We start from the raw sequence: 26,622 nt of genomic DNA, 5'->3' as shown, positions 1-26,622 counted from the left end.
GGTCAGCAGCAGCCCTCCCCGGAGGAGAACGTTGTGTCCATCGGTCCGGCGCCAGAGCGATTATTGAGGGCTGCCATTGAGGAGATGATGGGGCCTGATGTGGAGGAGGAGGTCGGGCTCAGGCCAGCATCCCAAGTTAATGTTGAGGACGATGAGGGGTCTGTGTCTGGGGATGTTGGGGTGGCAGAGGTGGTGGGTGGGTCAGACTCAGGAGAAGAGTTGTATGATGAGGATGATGATCGGGACCATCTGTATGTGCCTCAGAGTCCGACCCCGGAAAACATGTTGTATCGTGCGTTTAGGTACTAAAATCTGCGTTCCCAGTACTGCCCGGGTCCACGGATCCATATAATTTTTTGGGCAGCACTATCAAACTGTGGTACTATGAGTGAGTTGCCATGGTCCTTCTGTGCTGTCACACTCACCGTCTGTCTGCAGATGGATTGTTCAACACAGCTACGCCATCTGACATGTAGTCCTTGACCATCTTCTCCAGGCGATCGATGTTGGAGGACGTGGAACTGCTCGATTGCTGTTCTGTGGGCTGCTGCATGGGTGTCAGAAAATGTTCCCACTCCAAGGACACTGCCAATACCATTCCCTTTTGGGCACTAGCAGCAGCTTGTGTTCTTTGCTGCCCTCCTGGTCCTCCTGGGTTTGCTGAAGTCAGTCTGTCGGCGTACAACTGGCTAGAGAAGGAGGAGGATGTCAATCTCCTCTCTAAAGTCTCCATCCTCAAGGGCCTGCTGGAATTGTTCCATTTTTGACCTGTCTGACACTTTCTTTAATCAGTTTTTTAACATTGTGTTTGTATAAACTGGGTATAAACCCAGTAATTGGTGTTGTCCAGAATAATGAATAATAATGAATAGTGAATAATGCGCGGGCCGCATTCAATGCAGTCTAGCATGAATTGAGTCATGTGTGCCAGAGAGTCCTGCCAGACTCCTCTGTCTTCATGTTCTTGTGAGCGTTGTGATTGTTGTGATGCACCATATTCGTCACCAGCATCACTTTCTTCCTCTTCTGCTGTCCATTCCCGATAAATTGTGGAAGTCCAACGTGCACCGCTCTGTCCCTCGGCAGTGGGGGCATCCAATTCCTGCTCCAACTCCAGCTGTTCCTCGTCCTGTCCTTTGTCATAGCTGGGACCAGCGTTTCCTGAGGCAGATTGCCTGATGTTGGTATCATCACGCTGATCGTTTTCATCTTCAGATTCCCCCACTTGCATCATGCCAGCGGTTTCCATCTTCAACATTGATTTCTTCAGTAAACACAGCAGTGGTATTGTAATGCTGACTGTAGAGTTGTCATTGCTCAGTCACAAGCAACGTGGATTGCTAAAAATTTTGGAAGACTTGGCAGAGGTCCAACATGGTGGCCCAATCAGATCCACACAAGCTTGGTAGCTAGCTGCTGGAATGCGCCTCGGCACTGCGCAAAAGCGTGCTAGCATGTGCAGCGTAGAATTCCAGCGCGTAGGGAGGGACATCACCCAGCGAGCGATGGTGCGCTAGATTGAAGCGCTCCTGCATCTCTTGGTGAGTCCTTCAGAAGCGGTACTGGACTTTAAAAAATGTTTTTTTTTTTCCTTCAACAGAAGATCTGCCACGTTGGAGTGAGGAGGACGCCGCCGACCCCGACACCAAGCTGAACCCCGGCGAACTCCAAGCAGAGGATCTTCAGGAACCCTCAAGGCTTCGAGCAAGCTGAGGAGGATCAGCAGTCCCGACGAGACCTCTCCTCATATGTGACTGTGTGCAGTGGAGTAGAGCTCCCCAGAACAACCTCTCACTTGTCACTTTGTCACTGGTCACTTTGTCACTTTGTCATTTTGTCACTTTGTCACTTTGTCACTGGTCACTTTGTCATTTTGTCACTTTGTCAGTCACTGTGGTCACTTTGTCAGTCACTTTGTCATTTTGTCACTGGTCACTTTGTCACTTTTCACTTTGTCACTGGTCACTTGGTCACTTGGTCACTTGTCCAGATGATCTCGGTACATCTCCTGCGATTCAAATTCCTGCACACATTGCTCTGGGATTTGGGTGTGATGAATGATGCATCTAACTGGCCACCGGAGGCATTTAAGGCCTTCAAAACATTGAAAGCAGCTTTCTGTTCGGCCCCCATTTTGCATCATGTTGAGTTGTTGATGTCATGTTCATCCTCGGCCTCGCCTTGCATTTCAGTGCGAGGTGCATTTTCCACAGAAAAAGGTTGTGAATCCGGGCACAACATTTGTGGCTGTTCCATTGACCTTTCACAGGTAGAAGATTGTGGGGGTGGGAATAGCTCCTCCGAATAGCCCATTGTGTCCTGAAAACTACTCATTGCATTGCTTTGCGCACGCATTTTTTGTCCTCATGCAAGGCCTGAGTTGCGCCTGAAAGCGTGGCCTTCTCCTCCTGCGCCTCCTCTTCCATCCTGTGTGCTGCTGCTGGGTTAGCGTTGCCGGTCCCTTTTCCTGGAACCTCTCATCTTTATTACATTTATGACTGCATGGCGACAAAATGCATGTTACCTGTGCAAGGAAAACAGACATTTCCCGCATTTAAAAGACAGTTTTCCCTTTGAAACTTTGAAATCGATTTTCTCAAAAACTATAAGCTCTTTTTGCTACATTTTTTTTCCTCTTGTACCCACTCCCAAGTAGGGATGCTCGGAAAATTCCGCGGAATTATAAATTCCGTGATTCCGGCCGGAATTAGGTTAATTCCGATTCCGGTAGTCAATCGGAATTCCTATACCTCTCAAACGGAATTCCGCGGAAATGTTATAATTCCAACGGAATTTTCCAGAATACCACAAAAAAATCTCTCCCTCCTCCTCCTCCTTCCATCTATATCATGCAGTAGGGAATTGCAGATTTTCAAAACAGCTTATATACCATAGCTGGGATTTGAACCCAGAACCTAGTGTGTAGTAGGTATGTGTCTTAACCTCTAGACCATGACCCACACTACATGCTAAAGCTGGCGGTAGCATAAACCATACTTCCATTATGATCAATTCGATAGAAAAAGTAGCATGATTAAGGATTTGTACTTTTTGAAAAGCATGCCTATATACCATAGCTGGGATTTGAACCAAGGACCTAGTGTATAGTAGGTATCTGTCTTAACCTCTAGACCATGACCCACACTACATGCTAAAGCTGGCGGTAGCATAAACCATACTTCCATTATGATCAATTCGATAGAAAAAGTAGCATGATTAAGGATTTGTACTTTCTGGCTTCCATGTGGATGGGGGGTGCTGCACTGCTATTCCATATGTGGACCACCAATATTTAAAGATGTAGCTGACTGCATTTATAAGCAATACATTTTCTGTGTGGGGGGCCGGTAAGAAAGCCTTAGGGGGCCACATTCGGCCTGCGGGCCTTAGTTTGAGGACCACTGCTCTAGACCATCAACCACACTCAGGGCCAGGCTTTAGCATGTAGTGTGGTCAGAGGTGGGACAAGGTCCTTCAGCACCCAAGGCTGAGACAGCAAAGTGCGCCCCCCCATCCCTCCCACCCCAGCTGTTACACACTGATTGCTATTACACTAAGAGGTGCCCCAGGCCCCCCCCCCCACCCCCAACACCTTAATCTCTACTTATCTGGCTTGCAGTCGCTGCCATGTATCACCTTTTCTTATTTCTTTCTGCTTCAAACACAATTGGGAATGACAGCTGAATGAATTGTGCACCCCCTCCTACACTGCGCCCTGAGGCTGCAGCCTCTCCCTTACTAGTGGGTAAGACAGGTACCTACTACTATGCAGTGTGGGTCATGGTCTAGAGGTTAAGACAGATACCTACTACACACTAGGTCCTTGGTTCAAATCCCAGCTATGGTATATAGGCATGCTTTTCAAAAAGTACAAATCCTTAATCATGCTACTTTTTCTATCGAATTGATCATAATGGAAGTATGGTTTATGCTACCGCCAGCTTTAGCATGTAGTGTGGGTCATGGTCTAGAGGTTAAGACAGATACCTACTATACACTAGGTCCTTGGTTCAAATCCCAGCTATGGTATATAGGCATGCTTTTCAAAAAGTACAAATCCTTAATCATGCTACTTTTTCTATCGAATTGATCATAATGGAAGTATGGTTTATGCTACCGCCAGCTTTAGCATGTAGTGTGGGTCATGGTCTAGAGGTTAAGACAGATACCTACTATACACTAGGTCCTTGGTTCAAATCCCAGCTATGGTATATAGGCATGCTTTTCAAAAAGTACAAATCCTTAATCATGCTACTTTTTCTATCGAATTGATCATAATGGAAGTATGGTTTATGCTACCGCCAGCTTTAGCATGTAGTGTGGGTCATGGTCTAGAGGTTAAGACAGATACCTACTATACACTAGGTCCTTGGTTCAAATCCCAGCTATGGTATATAGGCATGCTTTTCAAAAAGTACAAATCCTTAATCATGCTACTTTTTCTATCGAATTGATCATAATGGAAGTATGGTTTATGCTACCGCCAGCTTTAACATGTAGTGTGGGTCATGGTCTAGAGGTTAAGACACATACCTACTACACACTAGGTTCTCAAGATGCTCAAGCTCAAGATGTTGCGGCAAGGCAGAGATTCGGTAGAAGCTTATGCAGCGGAGTTCAGGAAGTGGGCAGTGTCAGCTAGGTGGGGCTCATTTGCATTGTTGGATTGTTTTTTGTCGGGATTATCAGATGCAGTGTCTAATCTGATGTTAGGATATCCTGAACCTAAAACCATTGATGAAGCCATTTCACTAGCAATCAGAGTAGACCGTCGCTTACGATATCAGAGACAAAGTCGGGGTAGGAGTAGTGTGAGATATGTTTCCTACACTTCCTCGCCACCTACCTCACCTTCCCCTGAACCCATGCAGATTGGAAGTTCAAAATTGTCCCGGGTCGAGCAGACTCGTAGAAAGAAAGGAACAGCTCTGCTTGCACTGTGCAGAGTAGGGTCATAAAGCAGAGAACTGTCCCAAAAAGTTGGGAAACGCTGTCGCTTAGGAGTGGTCAGAGGTAACACCCTAAGCGCACAGAATTTACCTCTTAAAGACGATCGACTGCTCCTCCCATGCACCATCTCATGGGGAGACCAGACAGTTTCTACTTAGGCCTTTCTCGACTCCGGCTCGGCTGCCAATTTTATTGACTATGATTTTGCTAAAAGATTGGGAATTCCTATTGTCCTGTTCTATTAAACCAAAAGGTGTTAGTTACTGCGGTGGATGACTCTCCTCTGCAGAGTAAATACCCTCTGTCTCAGACCCCAGAGTTGGGGATCACCATAGGGGTTTTACACAGAGAGAGTATGCAGTTTTTTGTGTTACGAATGGCAACTTCCACCATCATCCTTGGTCTGCCATGGTTGCGACTTCACGCTTCTCAGATTGATTGGGTCTCTGGTCAGCTAACGAGCTGGTCTACCCGCTGTTATCATCATTGTTTGGCGAAGGTAACCATGGGTAACACCAGTATTCAGGTGGAAGGATTGCCAGAGCAGTATAAAGATTATGCTGATGTCTTTTGTCCGAAATCAGCAGACAGATTACCCCCTCACCGTCCCTTTGATTGTCCAATTTACTTAAGATCTGGTTTTATGCCTCCTAGGGGTCACCTTTATAACCTGTCCGGGCCAGAGAAGTTGGCAATGCAGGAGTACATCAAAGAAAATTTAGCTAAATATCCGCCCCTCCCGGTCACCTGCGGGCGCTGGGTTCTTTTTTGTTAAAAAAAAAGATGGAGGCCTCCGCCCCTGCATTGACTATCGGGGTCTAAATAAGATCACTGTGAAAAATCGTTACCCACTACCTCTGATTGACGATTTATTCTCCCAGATCACCAATGCTAAAATTTTCTCGAAATTGGACTTAAGGGGTGCATACAACCTGGTGCGCATCAGGGATGGTGACGAGTGGAAGACGGCCTTTAATACACCCGATGGGCATTACGAGTACTTAGTGATGCCCTTCAGGTTGTGCAATGCCCCGGCCGTCTTCCAAGAGATAATTAACGAGGTTTTCAGAACAATTTTGGGTAAATTTGCATTAGTATATCTTGATGATATACTAGTCTTTTCAGCCACTCTTGCCGAACATCGGAGACATGTCAAGTATGTGCTGGAAAGACTAAGACAGAATCAATTGTACACCAAACTGGAAAAGTGCATTTTTGAGGTGACCTCTGTAGCTTTTTTAGGGTATGCAATATCTACCTCGGGCCTCTCTATGGACCCTGGGAAAGTCTCTGCTGTACTGGACTGGCCACAGCCTGTGGGTCTGAAGGCCATCCAGAGATTCCTGGGTTTTGCGAATTACTACAGGAGATTTATTAAGGGGTACTCTACAGTGGTTGCACCCCTCACTAGTCTCACTAAGAAAGGGGCTGATACTCACCACTGGTCCGAGGAAGCTCTCACGGCTTTTAGTACCCTAAAGAAACTGTTCTGTTCTGCTCCCATCCTGAGACACGTAGATGTCACCTTCCGGTTCATAATAGAAGTTGATGCCTCTGAGGTGGGGGTGGGGGCTGTGCTGTCTCAGCGTTCCGGTTTGCAGGGTAAACTTCACCCATGCCCCTACTTCTCCCGCAGGTTCTACCCAGCGGAGAGAAACTACGATATAGGCAACCGAGAACTCCTGGCCATCAAGTTAGCCTTTGAGGAATGGCGACATTCGTTAGAGGGAGCAGAACATGTTATCACAGTTTACACAGATCACAAAAACTTGGAGTACATTAAAAACGCTAAGAGACTCAGTCCCCGACAGGCCCGGTGGTCACTGTTCTTTTCCAGATTCTCTTTTGTAATTACGTATACCCCTGGTAGTAAAAACATTAAGGCTGATGCCTTGTCCAGGTGTTTTGAACCCGAAACGGCACAGCCTTCGGCACCCGAGACTATTCTGCCTCAAAAGGTGGTTTTGGCAGCCACAGAAACCTTGACGGATTGGGCTACCACTTTGGCCCCATATCAGCAGGATGTCCCAGAAGGGAAGCCCGAGGGAGTGTTATTTGTGCCTTTGCCCTTCCGCCTGCAGCTGCTGCAGCTGTTTCACTCCCATAAGAATGCTGGTCATCCAGGGGCCACCAGGACACAGGATCTCCTTGCCAGGTGTGCGTGGTGGCCATCTCTGGCCACGGACTGTAAAGAGTTTGTGAGGGAGTGTGCTGTGTGTGCTAGGAGCAAACCTTCCCGACAGGCTCCGGTGGGGACCTTGCAGCCCCTGCCAGTTCTAAGTGAACCGTGGACGCACCTGTCCATGGATTTTGTGGGTGAACTTCCCAGATCTGAAGGCATGACTGTCATCTGGATGGTGGTAGATAGATTTAGCAAAATGGCCCATTTTATCCCTCTGAAGGGACTCCCCTCCGCTCAAAAACTGGCTAACCTCTTCATCCTGCACATTTTCCGGCTGCATGGCATTCCGCAAAATGTAGTGTCAGATAGGGGAGTCCAATTCGTATCTAAGTTCTGGAGGGCATTTTGTCAGTCTATGGGCATGGATCTTTCATAATACAAAAAAAGAACATGCACACCAGCCAATAAATGTTTTTAAATGCAATGCTTATTATTAAAGTGAAAAAACTTTTACATAGACCCCGATACACGGGCAGGATACAAACATTAACATCATAGCAAAATTTAAACTGTACAGCAAGCAGTGAAACAATGTTACAATATCCTGACAAAACAGAGATGGAGGAAAGTCTAGATTACCCAACAGCAGCGCTGTTTCGAGGGAATTTGAGCCTCTTGATCACGGGCAAAGAAAGTCCAAACAGGCAAACAGCAGATAAGCAACAGATGCGATCATGCAGGGCGGCGTCCTCTTCATGCTGTGTCCAGACAAGGATTTAAATACCCATCATCTAACTGCTCATTGGCCCAAAGCACCGGGGCCGGCCCTGGTGACGCATGCGTACAAGTGGCAATTGCCGCCATACGCATTGACGTCACATCCGCTTCCGCCATACTCCGTAATGCAAAAGTCATTGCGTACAAACGTACGCATGTGTTGTGAAAAATCAATGCGTCCATACGGATTTTTTGCCATTCAAGACTTAGACTTCGCATATAAGAACGGAGGAAGGTGGAGCGTTACCCTGGCTACCATAAATGCTTCCTCGTGCAATTTGACGGTGCTTTGCCAGGCAGAATCTACAAAAAACACAGACAGACATTTTTAGAAAAAGATATTATATACAAATATTTAAATAGCAACAACATCATTAAAATGCTAAAACTGACCTTACTGACAGTAAAAAACACTCTACAAAACCGATAGGTCTACCTCCTCATTAAGACCAAATGGAGATTTGGTCTTTAATTTATAAATCCAAAAAAGTTCTCTACATGGATCTTTCATTTTCATCAGGCTACCACCCACAGACGAATGTCCAGACTGAGAGGGTCAACCAATCCATGGAACAGTTTCTCAGATGCTACGTGGCTGATGCTCAAACTGACTGGGTAAATTTTTTACCTTTCGCAGAGTTTGCGCACAATAACCTGAAAAGTTCTTCCTCTGGGTTCTCCCCTTTTCAGTTGGTCTCAGGGAGGTCTCCTAAGTTTGCTCCTTTGCCAGTGGCATCTACTCCGTTCCCAGCATTGGAGGATTGGCAGCTGGTGTTGAAACTAATTTGGGCCTTGGTGAAAACAAATTTGGGAAAGGCTTTCAAGTCTCAGAAAAAGCAGGCCGACAAGAGACGCACTGCTGAATGGGACTTTTCACCAGGGGATTTGGTCTGGGTGTCTACACGGCATCTGGCATTGAAACAACTGTCACCCAAATTAGGGCCTAGATTTGTGGGGCCATTTCCAGTCACCAAAATAATTAATGCTGTCACCTATGTCGTTGATCTTCCTACCAGTATGCGTGGTGTAAGATCATTCCACGTGTCATTGCTCAAGCCGGCAGTGCAGGTGGATTCCACTTCCCCCCCCCCCCTCCCGTATTGATTGATGATCAACCTGAGTATGAGGTTGAGAAGATTCTGGACTCCCGGCTGGTGCAAAATTCTGTGCAATATTTGGTACACTGGAAAGGTTATGGTGTGGAGGATAGAACTTCGGTACCAGAGGGCCGCATGCACGCAGATGATTTGAGGAAAAAGTTTCATGACTCACATCCTGGGAAGCCTGGTGGGAAGTGTCCGGAGTCCACTCCTCGGGGGGGGGGGGTAATGTGAAGGATTGCGGAATGGCCGCCGCGTGCTCTGGCGGCATGGCGGCCGTTTCCGCGTCTGCTCCGGCGGTTTACACGCGGCGACATGTGTCTGATGCTATACAGCCTTCCTGTGCACATAGGCTGCGGAATACTCGCGCGCGTGCGGCAAGACAGAAGCTTTATGGGAAGCAGAGAGGGATCAGCTGACCCCGCCGGTCAGCTGATCCAAGGATGGATACGGATTGGCTGGAAGGGACTGGGCGGTGCTGACCAGCGCTGCACTATACAACCACTTGTCCCTCAGTCTCACATCGTCTGCCGTTGCAAATGCTTAACGTGTTAGCACACAGACCTCAGTCAGATCCTACAGTGTGGTTGAACCAGGACGGACCTGGGAATCCACACTGAGCTAGATTACCTTCTCATGTTATGTTATTCTATGTTATGCTTAGACCAGTTCCAGGGTGTTGTGACTACGGACCTCACACCCAAGACTAGGATACTGTGTCAGTTCTATGTTATGCTTTAGACCAGTTCCCGGGTGTTGTGACTACGGAACTCACACCCAAGACTAGGATACTGTGTCAGTTCTATGTTATGCTTTAGACCAGTTCCAGGGTGTTGTGACTACGGACCTCACACCCAAGACTAGGAAACTGTGTCAGTTCTATGTTATGCTTTAGACCAGTTCCAGGGTGTTGTGACTACGGACCTCACACCCAAGACTAGGATACTGTGTCAGTTCTATGTTATGCTTTAGACTAGTTCCAGGGTGTTGTGACTACGGACCTCACACCCAAGACTAGGATACTGTGTCAGTTCTATGTTATGCTTTAGACCAGTTCCAGGGTGTTGTGACTACGGACCTCACACCCAAGACTAGGATACTGTGTCAGTTCTATGTTATGCTTTAGGCCAGTTCCAGGGTGTTGTGACTACGGACCTCACACCCAAGACTAGGATACTGTGTCAGTTCTATGTTATGCTTTAGACCAGTTCCAGGGTGTTGTGACTACGGACCTCACACCCAAGACTAGGATACTGTGTCAGTTCTATGTTATGCTTTAGACTAGTTCCGGGGTGTTGTAACTACGCACCACACACCCAAGACTAGCACTGTATATCTGTACTTCCTTGGTTCGCCACTAGGCTGTAGTGAGATAGGATCTCACAACCAGATAGGACAAATCTGTTGATATTAGCAGCAGGGCTTCCTGCAACCAGGCCTAGGTTCCTCTCCTAGGGAGCCTCTGGCCTAAGGGAATTCACCCACGTCTAGGGGTGAATTTCCTTCTCCTCACTGCCTCCAGTCCTCCTGGCAGTTCCCTCTCAAAGTGTTACTGTGATACTGTACACTCAAGTCTCAGGTGTCCAGAGGTTAGACATACCTGGATTATTGGTGATTCTGCAGATCATTCATAATCCGGTGTATATCTGCATTATTGGTGAGTCTGCGGCCCACCAATAATCAGATTCTCTCTGCGTGTTGACACCGATCGTTACACAAGCCTTTTCAGTTCTGCTCAGTAGATTTTTAGTCCGGAGGTTCACTTTAAGGCAGTGATACAAGCCCCCATGCAGCCATGGCACATTAACAGTCTTGAAATGAAAATATTATTTCATAAATAACCCTCAACTTTCTAATAAGAGATAGAGTTGTCAAAAGACATGTCCCCATTGTAGATCTGGTCCTGCATATTCTAAAGATATTGGGCCGGATCCAATTCACTTTTTCTCCTACATTTTCTCCTAGGAGATAATTTTCATCTTCTGTTTAAAATAACTTTTTAGCTCTCTGATATTGATAAAGTACCAAAAATGAGGTGACAGCCAGTGGTGGCGTTAAGGGCACACTTCTTGGAAATCCACACTCAGAAATCAGAAAACGATTGGAAATCCGTGGAATCAGAGATTAGCATTGGCGGAAATCGGAATTTATGCGGAATTGGAAATCAACATTTCTGACCATCCCTAGCCACAACACATCTGGGCAGTATGGTGGTGTAGTGGTTAGCGCTCTCACCTTGCAGTGCTGGGTCCCTGGTTCGAATCCCAGCCAGGTCAACATCTGCAAGGAGTTTGTATATTCTCCCTGTGTCTGTGTGGGTTTTCTCTGGGTACTCCAGTTTCCTCCCAAAAACATACAGATAAGTTGATTGGCTTTCCCATAAATTACCCTAGACTAGGAGACATACACTACACAATACATACATAGATGTAAGACTATGGTAGAGATTAGATTGTGAGCCCCTCTGAGAGGGACAGTTAAGTGAGAAGACAATATATTCTGTACTGCGCTGCGTAAGAGGTTGGCGCTATATACATACTAAATAATAATCCATCACTCTTATCCAACCTTTAAAACTTTTGAACGCTCCCTCAAATCTCACTTTTTCCGACAAGCATATGCTCTAATTTAGGCCATTCCATTTTGACTTCTGGCCAAGTTGTACTCAGTACTTGATAACCTAAAAAAACCCACTGCCTCTAGGTATGAATAATGCATACTACCTCACCTCTTATACCCCCCCCCCATTCCTTAACTTTCCTGGTGGTGCATTTCTGTGTGTTCAATATGTCCCGCTTATAATAAAAGACTAGAACACAAAATTGTTGAAATAATTAAATTTATGAATAAACTTAACAAATAGTTAAACTGTGCAAATAAGGCACCAGACTATACAGTATGTACATATATACGCAATACGGAACTAGTAAAAAAGGGCGCACAGGGATAGTGGACAAAAAGGGCGCCGCCATAGACTGCAATGCAAAATATCGGCTATTCGGCGCCCGACAGGAAAAAAAGGCGCACGAGAAATAGCGGTTACAGGGATCGTGTTAACAAAGGTTTTCGTTTACAGGATAAAGTTTATAACAAATATCGTTTACAAGTTCGTTTAGACTTTGTATTATACTTATTTTTTCGTTTGTAAATTTCGCTTATATGGGTTTTAACTAGTTTTTTTCGTTTTAAAAATGCGCTTATAAAACTATAACAACTAAAATTTCGTTTACACTTCTTTTATCATTTAAAATTCATTTTCATATGTATAATGCTTAAATAACGTTTCTAAAGCTGATTGTATTAGAAATACATCGCTTATGGTATTAACTTTGTTTTTACACTTCTAATGCGTTGATTATAGTTACTAAAATATCGCTTTAAATATTACTGTTATTTTAAGATTTCTACGTGATTCTATTACAAATATATAAATTATTTTATTCATGTTATTTGGAGTGAAGTATTTTAAGGATTAAATATATTATTGTTTATATGTGTTTAGCGTGTTTTGTGCAGTGGGGATGGTTAGGTTTAGGCATTACTAGGGGGTTTAGGGGTTAGGGATAGGTACAGGGAGGGTTAGGACCAGGGTGGTGGTTAGTTTTAGGCACCACCAGGGGGGTCTTAGGTTTAGGCACCAGAAGGGGAGTCTTAGGTTTAGGCACCAACAGGGGGGTCTTAGGTTTAGGCACCACCAGGGGAGTCTTAGGTTTAGGCACCAACAGGGGAGTCTTAGGTTTAGGCACCATCAGGGGAGTCTTAGGTTTAGGCACCAACAGGGGGGTCTTAGGTTTAGGCACCAACAGGGGGGTCTTAGGTTTAGGCACCAACAGGGGGGTCTTAGGTTTAGGCACCAACAGGGGGGTCTTAGGTTTAGGCACCACCAGGGGGGTCTTAGGTTTAGGCACCAACAGGGGGGTCTAGGGGTTAGGGATAGGTACAGGGAGGGCTCTGTATGAGAGTAAGGTTAGGTATAGTTATAGTACAATATATGTAATATATACAATTTATTACATTATGTGTATTTACACAAAGGGGGGTCTAGGTGAGAGGGATAGGGATAAGGAGAGATATCTGTGACCCTAAAGTTAGGTATAATTGTAGTAAAATACCTGTAAAACCTACCATTCTAGTACTATGCTTAATACAAGTGTAAATATCGTTTTTGCTATAGACGCTATTTGACGTTTCATTTCAGAATTCGTTTACTGTTATAGACGGTATTTTGCCATTTCATTTCCGTTTATTTAACGTATTTAGCACTAAATTATCGTTTATAACCTCTTAAACGAAAAATACGGTTTTGCATTCAAACTTCTAAATTCGGCTACACCCCGCGCCCTTTTTTCCAGGCGCCCTTTTTTGATATACGCACTTAATACACCTCCTGCGTGCGGTATATTTTGAAACAGGGAATGGCACAGAGGGCAACATTACAATCGGGGCAGTAGAAGCGTGATTCGTTTCAGACTTTTTTTTCCCTTTGCTATCAGTCTTAGGTGGCAGGCAGAGAGTAGTCAAAATCCAGGCAAAAATCGGTAACAGTAATGCTGGGCATACACGGACAGTTTATGCGCCGGTATCGAGCCAACGGCTCGATGCCGGCACGTCACCACGCGTGCGCGCGGATTGATTTCCGCTCAGGATCGAGTGGGGAATCTATCCGGCGGGTCATCGGACCTGTCGGATATTATCCATCGAGCGATCAGCGGCTCGATTGATAAGGAAAAAACTGTCCGTGTATGCCCAGGATAAGGCTCCCTGCACACTGCAAATCCGATTTGCGATTCCGATTTTCCCTGATAGCTATCAACAGAAAAACTGTGAGGAAACGCGGAAAAGCCGCCGCTTCTCAGGGTGAGGCGGCTGTTTCCGCGTCCAGCATGGCGTCACAACGCGGAAAAACCGCCGCATGCCGCATAGGCAGAGCGGCGGAATCCGCATTGGCAGCGGCAGAATCGGCATTGGAGGCGGCAGACTTGCCGCATGGCAGTGTCCCTGACAAGGGGGCTGAGCGTGGGGAAGCCGCCGCTGGTGTAGTGAGCGGTGCGGCGGCTCCCACGCCCGGTCCAATGGATACATTGCAAGACAGTACTGGTGTGGCTGGGACTGATAGTCCACCAAGATTCAGAGTGACACGCGCGTGCGCACAGAGGCAGAGCTTATATAACAGCCAGAAGTGAGTCAGCTGACCAGGCCGGTCAGCTGACAGTTGTTACACCTCTCATTGGTCCAGCAATTAGGGAGGGGCCTGGAGAGTGTTCTGGTATATATACTGCTGGCTGTTCAGTTGCTGGTTGTCTGGCGTTGTGATCACTACGTGGTAGCACGCAGACCTGAGTCAGATCCGAAAGTGTGTCGGGACCAGCTGGAGCTGTAATCCTACACTTAGCTAGATTTGTTGATAGTTTAAAGTACTAGTTTGATTGTGATTATCTGTTATGACCTTCTGCCTGCCTGACCATTCTCCTGAACTCTGAGCCTGTACTTTTTCATTCTGATTCTCTGTTGCCGAACCCCGGCTCGTCCTTAGACTCTGCATCTGCCTTCTGATTTTGTACCTCGATATTTCTGATACCCTGTTGCCGAACCCTGCCTGTACTTTCGACTTCGCCTCTGCCTTCTGAATCTATACTTTATCTGTCCGTGTGTTTACGACCTGGCTTGTCCGACCTCGAGAACCGACCTTACTGTTAGAGGCGGTTCCCAGTCCTGACTTGAGTGTCACTCTCGTTCTGTCGTTCCTTCTCTCAGCCTGACTCCTCCCTCCGGGAGAGTCCAGAAGGAATTGGGCAGTACTCCTTACTGCTCTGAGGCCCAGTCCTCTAAATATTACTGTTTGCACCAAACACCCTCACTCTACTCAGGTGTCCAGAGGTTAGCTGGTATATTGGATTATCAGTGATACTGCAGATCATCTATAATCTGGTATATATCTGTATTCCCAGTGATACTGCAGATCACCGGTAATCAGATCCTCTCTGTGTTACACCGATCGTTACAAAAACGCAGAAAAAATGCAGCATGCAGTAACGATTAAAAATCGGAATCGCATGTAAAAAACGATTAGGAATTGGAATCGCATGCAGTGTGCAGGGGGCCTAAGGCAGATCAGCAGAAGCACTTAGCTCAGAAGCAGTTGGGAACCAAATATATATACCTGGCTGAGTAATGTTGTGTATATGTTGCACTGTTTTGATTTGTGACCTTTCTGATGTTTATATTACCTTCCTTTAACCATTTCAGTCCGTGGGTATTTTTCACCTTATGGACAAGAAGAATTTTCACATTTCAATGCTCCTCCCTTTCATTCCTAAATAACTTTATCACTACTTATCACAACAAAATGATCTATACCTTGTTTTTTCCACCACCAATTAGGCTTTCTTTGGGTGGTACATTATGGTAAGGATTATTTTATTCTAAGTGCATTGTAGCGGGAATAATAAGAAAAAAAATGGAAAAAAATAATTATTTCTCAGTTATCGGCCATTATAGTTTTAAAATAATACATGCTACTGTAATTAAAATTCACACATTTTATTTGTCCATTTGTCCCGGTTATTGCAACATTAAAATTATATACCTAGTATAATGTATGGTGACAATATTTGGAAATAAAAGTGCATTTTTTCAGTTTTACATCCATCACAAATTTTTAGCACATAATTTAACCCATTCGTGTTCCGTCATTTTCACTTGAAAAATGTTCACCTCCCATTTATTAGCCTATAACTTTATCACTACTTATCACAATGAACTGATCTATATCTTGTTTTTTCGGCCACTAATTAGGCTTTCTTTGGGGGGTACATTTTGCTAAGAGCCACTTTACTGTAAATGCATTTTAACAGGAAGAATAAGAAAAAAACAGAAAAAAAATCATTATTTCTCAGTTTTCAGCCATTATAGTTTTAAAATAATACATGCCTCCATAATTAAAACTCACGTATTGTATTTGCCCATATGTCCCGGTTATTACACCGTTAAAATTATGTCCCTATCACAATGTATGGCGACAATATTTTATTTGGAAATAAAGGTGCATTTTTTCCATTTTGCATCTATCACTATTTACAAGTTTAAAATAAAAAAAATATAGAAATATTTAATCTTTACATTGATATTTAAAAAGTTTAGACCCTTAGGTAAATATTTATATGTTTTGTTTTTTTTAATAGTAATGGTTTTTTTTTTTATGTTAAACATTTTATTTGGGTAGTTTTGGGAGGGTTGGAAGTAAATAATAGGTTTATAATGTAAATGTTTGTTGATTTTTATTTTTTTTTACTTTTAGTTGTAGTATTACTTTTTGGCCACAAGATGGCGGCCATGAGTTTGTTTACATGACGTCACTCTAAGCGTAACATACGCTTAGAGAGACGCATGGGGGGGGGTAACAGCCAGAAAAGGCGCAGCTTCCGAGAGACACCATAGCCCGATTCACTGATTGCCTGGCTAACGAACCGCGGGTCGGGAGCACACGTGCACGCGCGCGAGTGCGCGGTAGCGCGCATGGTTCCTGGACGTAGTTTCTACGTCCAGGAATCAAAATAGGTTAATAATAATATGCCCTCTTGACATACATATTAAAACATTTTTATTCCCTAAACACAGTAGGTGTAATTTTACTATTTGGCCACAAGATATCCCCACTGAACACTTCCTGGTCGCGTACAATAAGTATGCTATAGGAAGTAATGTGTTGCTACATTGTAACTAGGGAAGTGATGCAGGCATCGATGGATACCTGTGATCACGGTGGCCTGGCGGGGAGATTAATGAATGGTGAAAGGATATATAGGTATATATGTATATATATGTGTATATATATTAGTATATAGTATAGTATATAGATCAATTTCACATACAAGTATACATGTATCTAATCAGTGTGATATTAAAGTGTCTATAGAACAATCAGCCACCCACACACATCTGTGCAGGAAGAGCTGGCTGCATGAAGTAGAGAATAGTCAAATTCTTCTTGCTGGGCAAAACCCCTAAGTGCCCCAAATGGGGACACCTGGAAGGTCATAAATAACATATTTCCCCGTGATCATTGAACTGTGCTATTTCTTGTAAATCACATGACTTTCTGTAATTATGGTGACATATGATGATATACTGCGCAAATCCTGTATTCTGTAGCATATAAGGAAAGTGTGGAACTCATAATACAGCACAATTTGGGCTCACAACTTCTGTGTGTGTGTGTGTCTTTTGTTAACCATTTTATGTCCTGGCGCCAGGAAACTAAGTAGTCTAAAGCATCTGATATCTGACAAGGCCGTGAAATGAACTTAAATAGAAACCACTCCTTTCAGCTGGGGTCTCGCCGCGGATGGTCTTCTTCAGAATTCACGTAAGTAATATGACTATATTTCTCTTTTTGTTTTTTAAAGAGAGAGGTGTCTATATTATTTATGTGAAATTTCTGTTGATACCAAAACGAATCCGGTTTTGGAGTTTGTGTTTTTTTTTTTTTATAGTATGATTAATTATATAGGTTATAAGGTTTTTAGAAGGCCTTAGGTTAAAAAAAAAAAATTATTAGGGAGAAGGGACTTTTGGTAAGTCTATCGCTTCTCTTAGTAGGTCTAAGAGAAATATAGATTTTTTGGGAAAAATCTAACAAATTTGAAGTCTGATCAACTTCAATAAATATTTTCTTTTGGTAAGAAAATAGTGTTCATTTGGGTAATGAACAGGGCACCATATGGTATGGATTTCTGGGTACTTGTAGTTCTTCTTAGGTTTTGGATGGGTTTATTATAGTTTATTTTTGTAAGGTTTTTATAATGTCAGATACATTTCAGATGTTTTAGATTATTTGTCTGTGTTTGTTTTGTAAATAATAATCTGTTTTATTAGTAAGGTTAAAAGAAAAAAGTTATTAAATTCTAAGAAACAGTTTGGGTTTAGTTAGGATGTAGAAAGGAAAAATCCCTAGACAAAGTTTGTTTTGTTCTCATAAGATGAGAATTATAGAATTATTGATAAATATTAGTTATTGATAAAAATATTGTTGATAAATTTGAAAAGTATATAAATTATAATTTATCTAGATAAGAATTGTCTATTGGTACGGCAATATCTTATATTTGTATTTGACACATAGATTTGATAGAGGGCCAATAAATTACAGTATAAAACTGAAATTAGATTAATGGGTCAAAATATTGTCAAAATGTTTTCTATCCCAATTAGTGTTGGGCGAACAGTGTTTGCCACTGTTCGGGTTCTGCAGAACATCACCCTGTTCGGGTGATGTTCGAGTTCGGCCGAACACCTAATGGTGTTCGGCCAAACTGTTCGGCCATATGGCCGAACTAAGAGCGCATGGCCGAACGTTGCCCGAACGTTCGGCTAGCGCTGTGATTGGCCCGAACGGGTCACGTGGTTCGGACCCGAACGCGCTCTGATTGGCCGAACGGGTCACGTGGTTCGGGTAAATAAATACCCGATCCACGTCATTTCTCCGCCATTTGTCTGTGGGTTTAGCTTTGGGTAGGCAGGCAGGGTAGTTCTCTCTCCAGCCAGGCTAGCCAGGGTCCCCCGGTCATTGTGTCGCTGCTGGGAATAGTAGTACACCGCTCACCCACACTATATAGCATTGTGTTTACTGCCACTCTGTGTGTCTGCTGGGAACAGTAGTACACCGCTCACCCTGTATAGCATTGTGCTCTGTGTCGCTGCTGGGAATAGTAGTACACCGCTCACCCACACTATATAGCATTGTGTTTACTGCCACTCTGTGTCTCTGCTGGGAACAGTAGTACACCGCTCACCCTGTATAGCATTGTGCTCTGTGTCGCTGCTGGGAATAGTAGTACACCGCTCACCCACACTATATAGCATTGTGTTTACTGCCACTCTGTGTCTCTGCTGGGAACAGTAGTACACCGCTCACCCTGTATAGCATTGTGCTCTGTGTCGCTGCTGGGAATAGTAGTACACCGCTCACCCACCACTGTATAGCATTGTGCTCTGTGTCGCTGCTGGGAACAGTAGTACACCACTCAGCCACACTATATAGCATTGTGTTTACTGCCACTCTGTGTCTCTGCTGGGAACAGTAGTACACCGCTCACCCACCACTGTATAGCATTGTGCTCTGTGTCGCTGATGGGAATAGTAGTACACCGCTCACCCACCACTGTATAGCATTGTGCTCTGTGTCGCTGCTGGGAATAGTAGTACACCGCTCACCCACCACTGTATAGCATTGTGCTCTGTGTCGCTGCTGGGAATAGTAGTACACCGCTCACCCACCACTGTATAGCATTGTGCTCTGTGTCGCTGCTGGGAATAGTAGTACACCGCTCACCCGCCACTGTATAGCATTTCTGTACTGCCACTGTACTGCTGCCAGTCAGCGTGTACTTTAAGGATAAGTGAAATGAAGAAGAAATCCTGTGAAAGAGGGAGGGGCAAGGGAAGAGGTGTTCCCCCTCACGGTTCACGTACAGGCCACAGTGGAGCACTGAAGAAAACCCACTCAATAGCGCCCATGTTGTCCAGGAAATCAACCCTCACAAATCCAAAAGAACAGGACCAGATATTTAATTGGATGACCTCTCAAGCGTCCAGCATTGGTTTAAGCACCACCAGCACATCACGCACGAGGTCCGAGTCCTCAGCCAGTTACAAGGAGCCAGTGGGCACAAAGCTTACACAACCGGCAGCGACACCACGCACACAACTGCCAAATAACCAGTCCGAAGAATTTCCTCAGGACACAATGGGGTATTCGCAGGAGCTATTCCCAGCCCAACAAACTTCCACCTTTCAAAGGTCAATGGAACAGCCAGAAATTTTGTGCCCGGATTCACAACCATTGACTGTGGGAAATGCACCGCGCACTGAAATGCAAGGCGAGTCCGAGGAGGACTTTGAAACCCAAATCCCAGAGCAAGTTGGGCAGGGGGGGTTTCAATTGCAGGAGGTCGGCCGAGAAGATCTTGAAGACGACGTTGGAGTGTGCTGCGCAGAGGTTGTTGTGGGGAGTTCTACTCCACGGCGGCGGCCCACAATCACATATGACGAGTTTGAGGAGATGGAAGAGGAGGAGGGTATGGACAATGTTGACAGAGACCCAGATTTTGTATGTGAAGGAGAACATCGCCGTCATAGCAGCAGCACAGATGAGTCTGTTGAAGAACCCACTGCTGCACGAGTTCGCCTTGTGCCACAAGGTAGGCGGCGCGAAATTTCAGGCACCACAAGCGTGGAAGTTTAAGTGAGATGCAAAAGAGGCGCAAACAGAAATCGCCAGCAAGGCAGGTGCTCCAAAGTCTGGCCTTTCTTTGAAGACTGCAGTGAGGATGGTACCATGGTGATTTGCAAGGTGTGCAAGACCCGCCTGAGCAGGGGGAAACATATTAACAACCTCTCCACCACCAGCATGACCCGCCACATGGTATCCAAACATCCCACTCTGTGGCCGCCAGGACAGGGTACCAGCAACACTGCCTCCCTTGGGGTCACCAGACTCACCACCAGACCCTCCTCAGCAGCAGCAGTAGCCCAGCCATTGCGTGGTTCACAACAACATTCACAAACATCAAACGACGCTGACACTGTCACTTTCCAGAATAGTGCTCTTGAGGTCTCCCAGTCATCAAACACAACAACCAACAGCCGTTCAGTGTGCAGCCCTACGGTTCAGTTGTCTGTCTCGGAGATGCTTGAGCGCAAGAGGAAATTGCCAGCAAATGACCCCCGGGCCGTGGCACTAACAGCCAGCATAGCCAAGCTTCTGGCCTGCGAAATGCTGCCATATCGAGTGGTGGAGACAAACAGCTTCAAGGGCATGATGTCAGTGGCCATCCCACGTTACGTGGTTCCCAGCCGCTACCACTTTGCGCGCTCTGCAGTGCCTGAGTTGCATGAGCACGTGGTCAGCAAAATAACCCGAAGCTTGAAGAATGCCGTTGCCTGCAAGGTTCACCTCACCACTGACACCTGGACGAGTGCGTTCGGCCAGGGTCGATACATCTCCCTTACCGCGCACTGGGTGAACCTTGTGGAGCCTGGCAGCGATTGCTCACCTGCTATGGCGCGGGTGTTGCCCACGCCGCAAACAGCTGCACCGCCGTCCCTCCCACTGGATAACAACAGCAGCACCTACCTCTCTGACTCCTTCTCCTAGGCTCCAACGCATCTCACAGCTGTACCTCATCCGGAAACGCTAACCCAGCATCAGTAGGATCGTGGAAGCAGTGCAGCACAGCTGTTGGCATGCGTCAGCAAGCGTTGCTGAAGCTGATCTGCCTTGGGGATAAGCAGCACACAGGGGTGGAAATTTGGAGGGGAATAAAGGAACAGACGGATTTGTGGCTGGCACCGCTGGACCTGAAACCGGGCATGGTTGTGTGTGATAATGGGAGTAATCTCATTCGCGCTTTAAGGTTGGCTAAGCTGACACACATCCCTTGCCTGGCGCACGTGATGAACCTAGTAGTTCAGCGGTTCCTGAGGACATACCCAGGCGTGGCCGATCTTCTGTTGAAGGTGCGACGAGTGGCCAAACATTGTAGAAATTCCAGTACTGCTTCGGGGGCACTCGCCAAGATGCAGGAGCGCTTCAATCTCCCCCACCATCGCTTGCTGTGTGATGTCCCTACGCGCTGGAATTCTACGCTGCACATGCTAGCCCGCTTTTGCGAGCAGAAGAGTGCAGTGGTCCAGTACATGACGGCGCAGTACCGAGGCGCATCCGGACAGCTGACAAGCTTCTGTGGATCCGATTGGGCCAACATGTTGGACCTCTGCCAAGTCCTCCAAAATTTTGAGCAATCCACGTTGCTTGTGAGCAGTGACAACTCTTCAGTCAGCATTACCATACCACTGCTGTGTTTACTGAAGAAGTCAATGTTGAAAATCAAGGAAACAGCTGTCATGATGCAACTGGGGGAATCTGAAGGAGAAACCGATCAGCGTGATGATACCAACATCAGGCCATCTGCCTCAGGAAACGCTGGCCCCAGCAGCTATGACGAAGAAGAGGAGGAGGAACAGCTTGAGTTGGAGCAGGAATTTCATGCCACCACTGACGAGGGCCAGAGCGGTGCACGTTGGACTTCCACAATTCAGCGCGAATGGTCAGCAGAAGCAGACCAGGAAGAAGGTGACGACAATGATGCATCACAACTATCACAACGCTCACAAGAAGATGATGAGGATTCTGGCAGGACTCTGGCACACATGGCTCAATTCATGCTAGACTGCATTGAACGCGACCCAGGCATTGTGCGCATTCTGGACAACACCAATTACTGGGTTTATACCCTTCTGGATCCACGGAACAAACACAATGTTCCAAAACTGCTTGAAGAAAGAGTCAGACAGGTCAAAATGGAAGAATACCAGCAGGCCCTTGTGGAGACTTTAGAGAGGAGATTGACATCCTCCCCCTCCTCTAGCCAGTTGTACGCCGACAGACTGACTTCCGCAAACCCAGGACGACCAGGAGGGCAGCAAACAACACAAGCCGCAGCTAGTGCCCAAAAGGGAATGGTATCAGCAGTGTCCTTGGAGTGGGAAAATTTTCTGACACCCATGCAGCAGCCCACAGAACAGCAAGCGTGCAGATCCACCTCCAACACCGATCGCCTGGAGAAGATGGTCAAGGACTACATGTCAGATGGCGTAGCTGTGTTGAACAATCCATCTGCACCCTTCAACTATTGGGTATCGAAGCTAGACACCTGGCACGAACTGGCAATGTACGCAATAGAGGTGCTGGCTTGCCCGGCAGCTAGTGTTGGGCGAACAGTGTTCGCCACTGTTCGGGTTCTGCAGAACATCACCCTGTTCGGGTGATGTTCGAGTTCGGCCGAACACCTGACGGTGCTCGGCCAAACCGTTCGGCCATATGGCCGAACTAAGAGCGCATGGCCGAACGTTCCCCGAACGTTCGGCTAGCGCTGTGATTGGCCGAATGGGTCACGTGGTTCGGACCCGAACGCGCTCTGATTGGCCGAACGGTCACGTGGTTCGGGTAAATAAATACCCGAACCACGTCATATCTCCGCCATTTGTCTGTGGGTTTAGCTTTGGGTAGGCAGGCAGGGTAGTTCGCGCTCCAGCCACGCTAGCCAGGGTCCCCCCTGTCATTGTGTCACTGCTGGGAACAGTAGTACACCGCTTGCTCAGCCACACTATATAGCATTCTGTTTACTGCCACTCTGTGTACCTCGCTCAGCCACACTATATAGCATTCTGTTTACTGCCACTCTGTGTCTGCTGGGAATAGTAGTACACCGCTTGCTCAGCCACACTATATAGCATTCTGTTTACTGCCACTCTGTGTACCTCGCTCAGCCACACTATATAGCATTCTGTTTACTGCCACTCTGTGTCTGCTGGGAATAGTGGTACACCGCTCGCTCAGCCACACTATATAGCATTCTGTTCACTGTTCTGTGTCTGCTTGGAATAGTGGTACACCGCTCGCTCAGCCACACTATATAGCATTCTGTTTACTGTTCTGTGTCTGCTGGGAATAGTGGTACACCGCTCGCTCAGCCACACTATATAGCATTCTGTTTACTGTTCTGTGTCTGCTGGGAATAGTGGTACACCGCTCGCTCAGCCACACTATATAGCATTCTGTGCACTGTTCTGTGTCTGCTGGGAATAGTGGTACACCGCTCGCTCAGCCACACTATATAGCATTCTGTTCACTGTTCTGTGTCTGCTGGGAATAGTGGTACACCGCTCGCTCAGCCACACTATATAGCATTCTGTTCACTGTTCTGTGTCTGCTGGGAATAGTGGTACACCGCTCGCTCAGCCACACTATATAGCATTCTGTTTACTGTTCTGTGTCTGCTGGGAATAGTGGTACACCGCTCGCTCATCCACACTATATAGCATTCTGTTCACTGTTCTGTGTCTGCTGGGAATAGTGGTACACCGCCCGCTCAGCCACACTATATAGCATTCTGTTCACTGTTCTGTGTCTGCTGGGAATAGTGGTACACCGCTCGCTCAGCCACACTATATAGCATTCTGTTCACTGTTCTGTGTCTGCTGGGAACAGTAGTACACCGCTCGCTCAGCCAGAGTATATAGCATTGTGTTTACTGCCACTCTGTGTACACCGCTCAGCCAGACTATATACCATTGTTTACTGACACTCTGTGTACACCGCTCAGCCAGACTATATACCATTGTTTACTGACACTCTGTGTACACCGCTCAGCCAGACTATATACCATTGTTTACTGCCACTCTGATTCTGCTGGGAACAGTAGTACACCGCTCGCTCAGCCAGACTATATAGCATTGTGTTTACTGCCACTCTGTGTACACCGCTCAGCCAGACTATATACCATTGTTTACTGACACTCTGTGTACACCGCTCAGCCAGACTATATACCATTGTTTACTGAAACTCTGTGTACACCGCTCAGCCAGACTATATACCATTGTTTACTGCCACTCTGATTCTGCTGGGAACAGTAGTACACCGCTCGCTCAGCCAGACTATATACCATTGTTTACTGACACTATATAGCAGACTATATAGCATTGTGTGTACACCGCTCAGCCAGACTATATACCATTGTTTACTGACACTCTGTGTACACCGCTCAGCCAGACTATATACCATTGTTTACTGCCACTCTGATTCTGCTGGGAACAGTAGTACACCGCTCGCTCAGCCAGACTATATACCATTGTTTACTGACACTCTGTGTACACCGCTCAGCCAGACTATATACCATTGTTTACTGCCACTCTGATTCTGCTGGGAACAGTAGTACACCGCTCGCTCAGCCAGACTATATACCATTGTTTACTGACACTCTGTGTACACCGCTCAGCCAGACTATATACCATTGTTTACTGCCACTCTGATTCTGCTGGGAACAGTAGTACACCGCTCGCTCAGCCAGACTATATACCATTGTTTACTGACACTATATAGCAGACTATATAGCATTGTGTGTACACCGCTCAGCCAGACTATATACCATTGTTTACTGACACTCTGTGTACACCGCTCAGCCAGACTATATACCATTGTTTACTGCCACTCTGATTCTGCTGGGAACAGTAGTACACCGCTCGCTCAGCCAGACTATATACCATTGTTTACTGACACTCTGTGTACACCGCTCAGCCAGACTATATACCATTGTTTACTGCCACTCTGATTCTGCTGGGAACAGTAGTACACCGCTCGCTCAGCCAGACTATATAGCATTGTGTTTACTGCCACTCTGTGTACACCGCTCAGCCACACTATATAGCATTGCGTACTCTGCCAGTCAGTGTGTATATTGCTGGGATCAGTAATACTCCACTCACCGTCAACCACTATATGAGCTCAACATGAGTTCCCCAGAGACCTCCGCTGTGAGCAGCACTCCCAACAACAGCAACAGCCAACGCCCCACGCAAGCTATAACATCCACCCCAGCAGCCAGTGGTCAGCAGCAGCCCTCCCCGGAGGAGAACGTTGTGTCCATCAGTCCGTCGCCAGAGCGATTAATGAGGGCTGCCATTGAGGAGATGATGGGGCCTGATGTGGAGGAGGAGGTCTGGCTCAGGCCAGCATCCCAAGTTAATGTTGAGGACGATGAGGGGTCTGTGTCTGGGGATGTTGGGGTGGCAGAGGTGGTGGGTGGGTCAGACTCAGGAGAAGAGTTGTATGATGAGGATGATGATCGGGACCATCTGTATGTGCCTCAGAGTCCGACCCCGGAAAACATGTTGTATCGTGTGTTTAGGTACTAAAATCTGCGTTCCCTCCCAGTAGTGTTGGGCGAACAGTGTTTGCCACTGTTCGGGTTCTGCAGAACATCACCCTGTTCGGGGTGACTATATAGCAGACTATATAGCATTGTGTTTAATGCCACTCTGTGTACACGGCTCAGCCACACTATATAGCATTGTGTTTACTTCCACTCTGTGTCTGCTGGGAACAGTAGTACACCGCTCACCCGCCACTGTATAGCATTGTGCTCTGTGTCACTGCTGACAATAGTGGTACACCGCTCACCCACCACTGTATAGCATTTCTGTACTGCCACTGTACTGCTGCCAGTCAGCGTGTACTTTAAGGATAAGTGAAATGAGGAAGAAATCCGGTGAAAGAGGGAGGGGCAAGGGAAGAGGTGTTTCCCCTGACGGTTCACGTACAGGCCACAGGGGAGCACCCAAGAAAACCCACTCAATACTGCCCATGTTGTCCAGGACAACAACCCTCACAGATCCAAAAGAACAGGACCAGATAATTACTTGGATGACCTCTCAAGCGTCCAGCAGTGGGTTAAGCAGCACCAGCACATCACGCACGAGGTCCGAGTCCTCAGCCAGTTAAAGTCTGGGCTTTCTTTGAAGACTGCACTGAGGATGTTACCATGGCGATTTGCAAGGTGTGCAAGACCCGCCTGAGCAGGGGGAAAAGTATTAACAACCTCTCCACCACCAGCATGAGCCGCCACATTCTATCCAAACATCCCACTCTGTGGGCAAACGCGGCAGGACAGGGTACCACCAGCAACACTGCCTCCCTTGGGTTCACCAGACTCACCACCAGACCCGCCTCAGCAGCAGCAGTAGCCCAGCCATTGCGTGGTTCACAACATTCACAAACATCAGACGATGCTGACACTGTCACTTTCCGGACTAGTGCTCTTGAGGTCTCCCAGTGTT

The sequence above is a fragment of the Hyperolius riggenbachi genome, chromosome 4, assembly GCF_040937935.1.
Source record: "Hyperolius riggenbachi isolate aHypRig1 chromosome 4, aHypRig1.pri, whole genome shotgun sequence".
Taxonomy (NCBI): Eukaryota; Metazoa; Chordata; class Amphibia; order Anura; family Hyperoliidae; genus Hyperolius; species Hyperolius riggenbachi.
Note: the sequence above shows the minus strand (reverse complement) of the source record.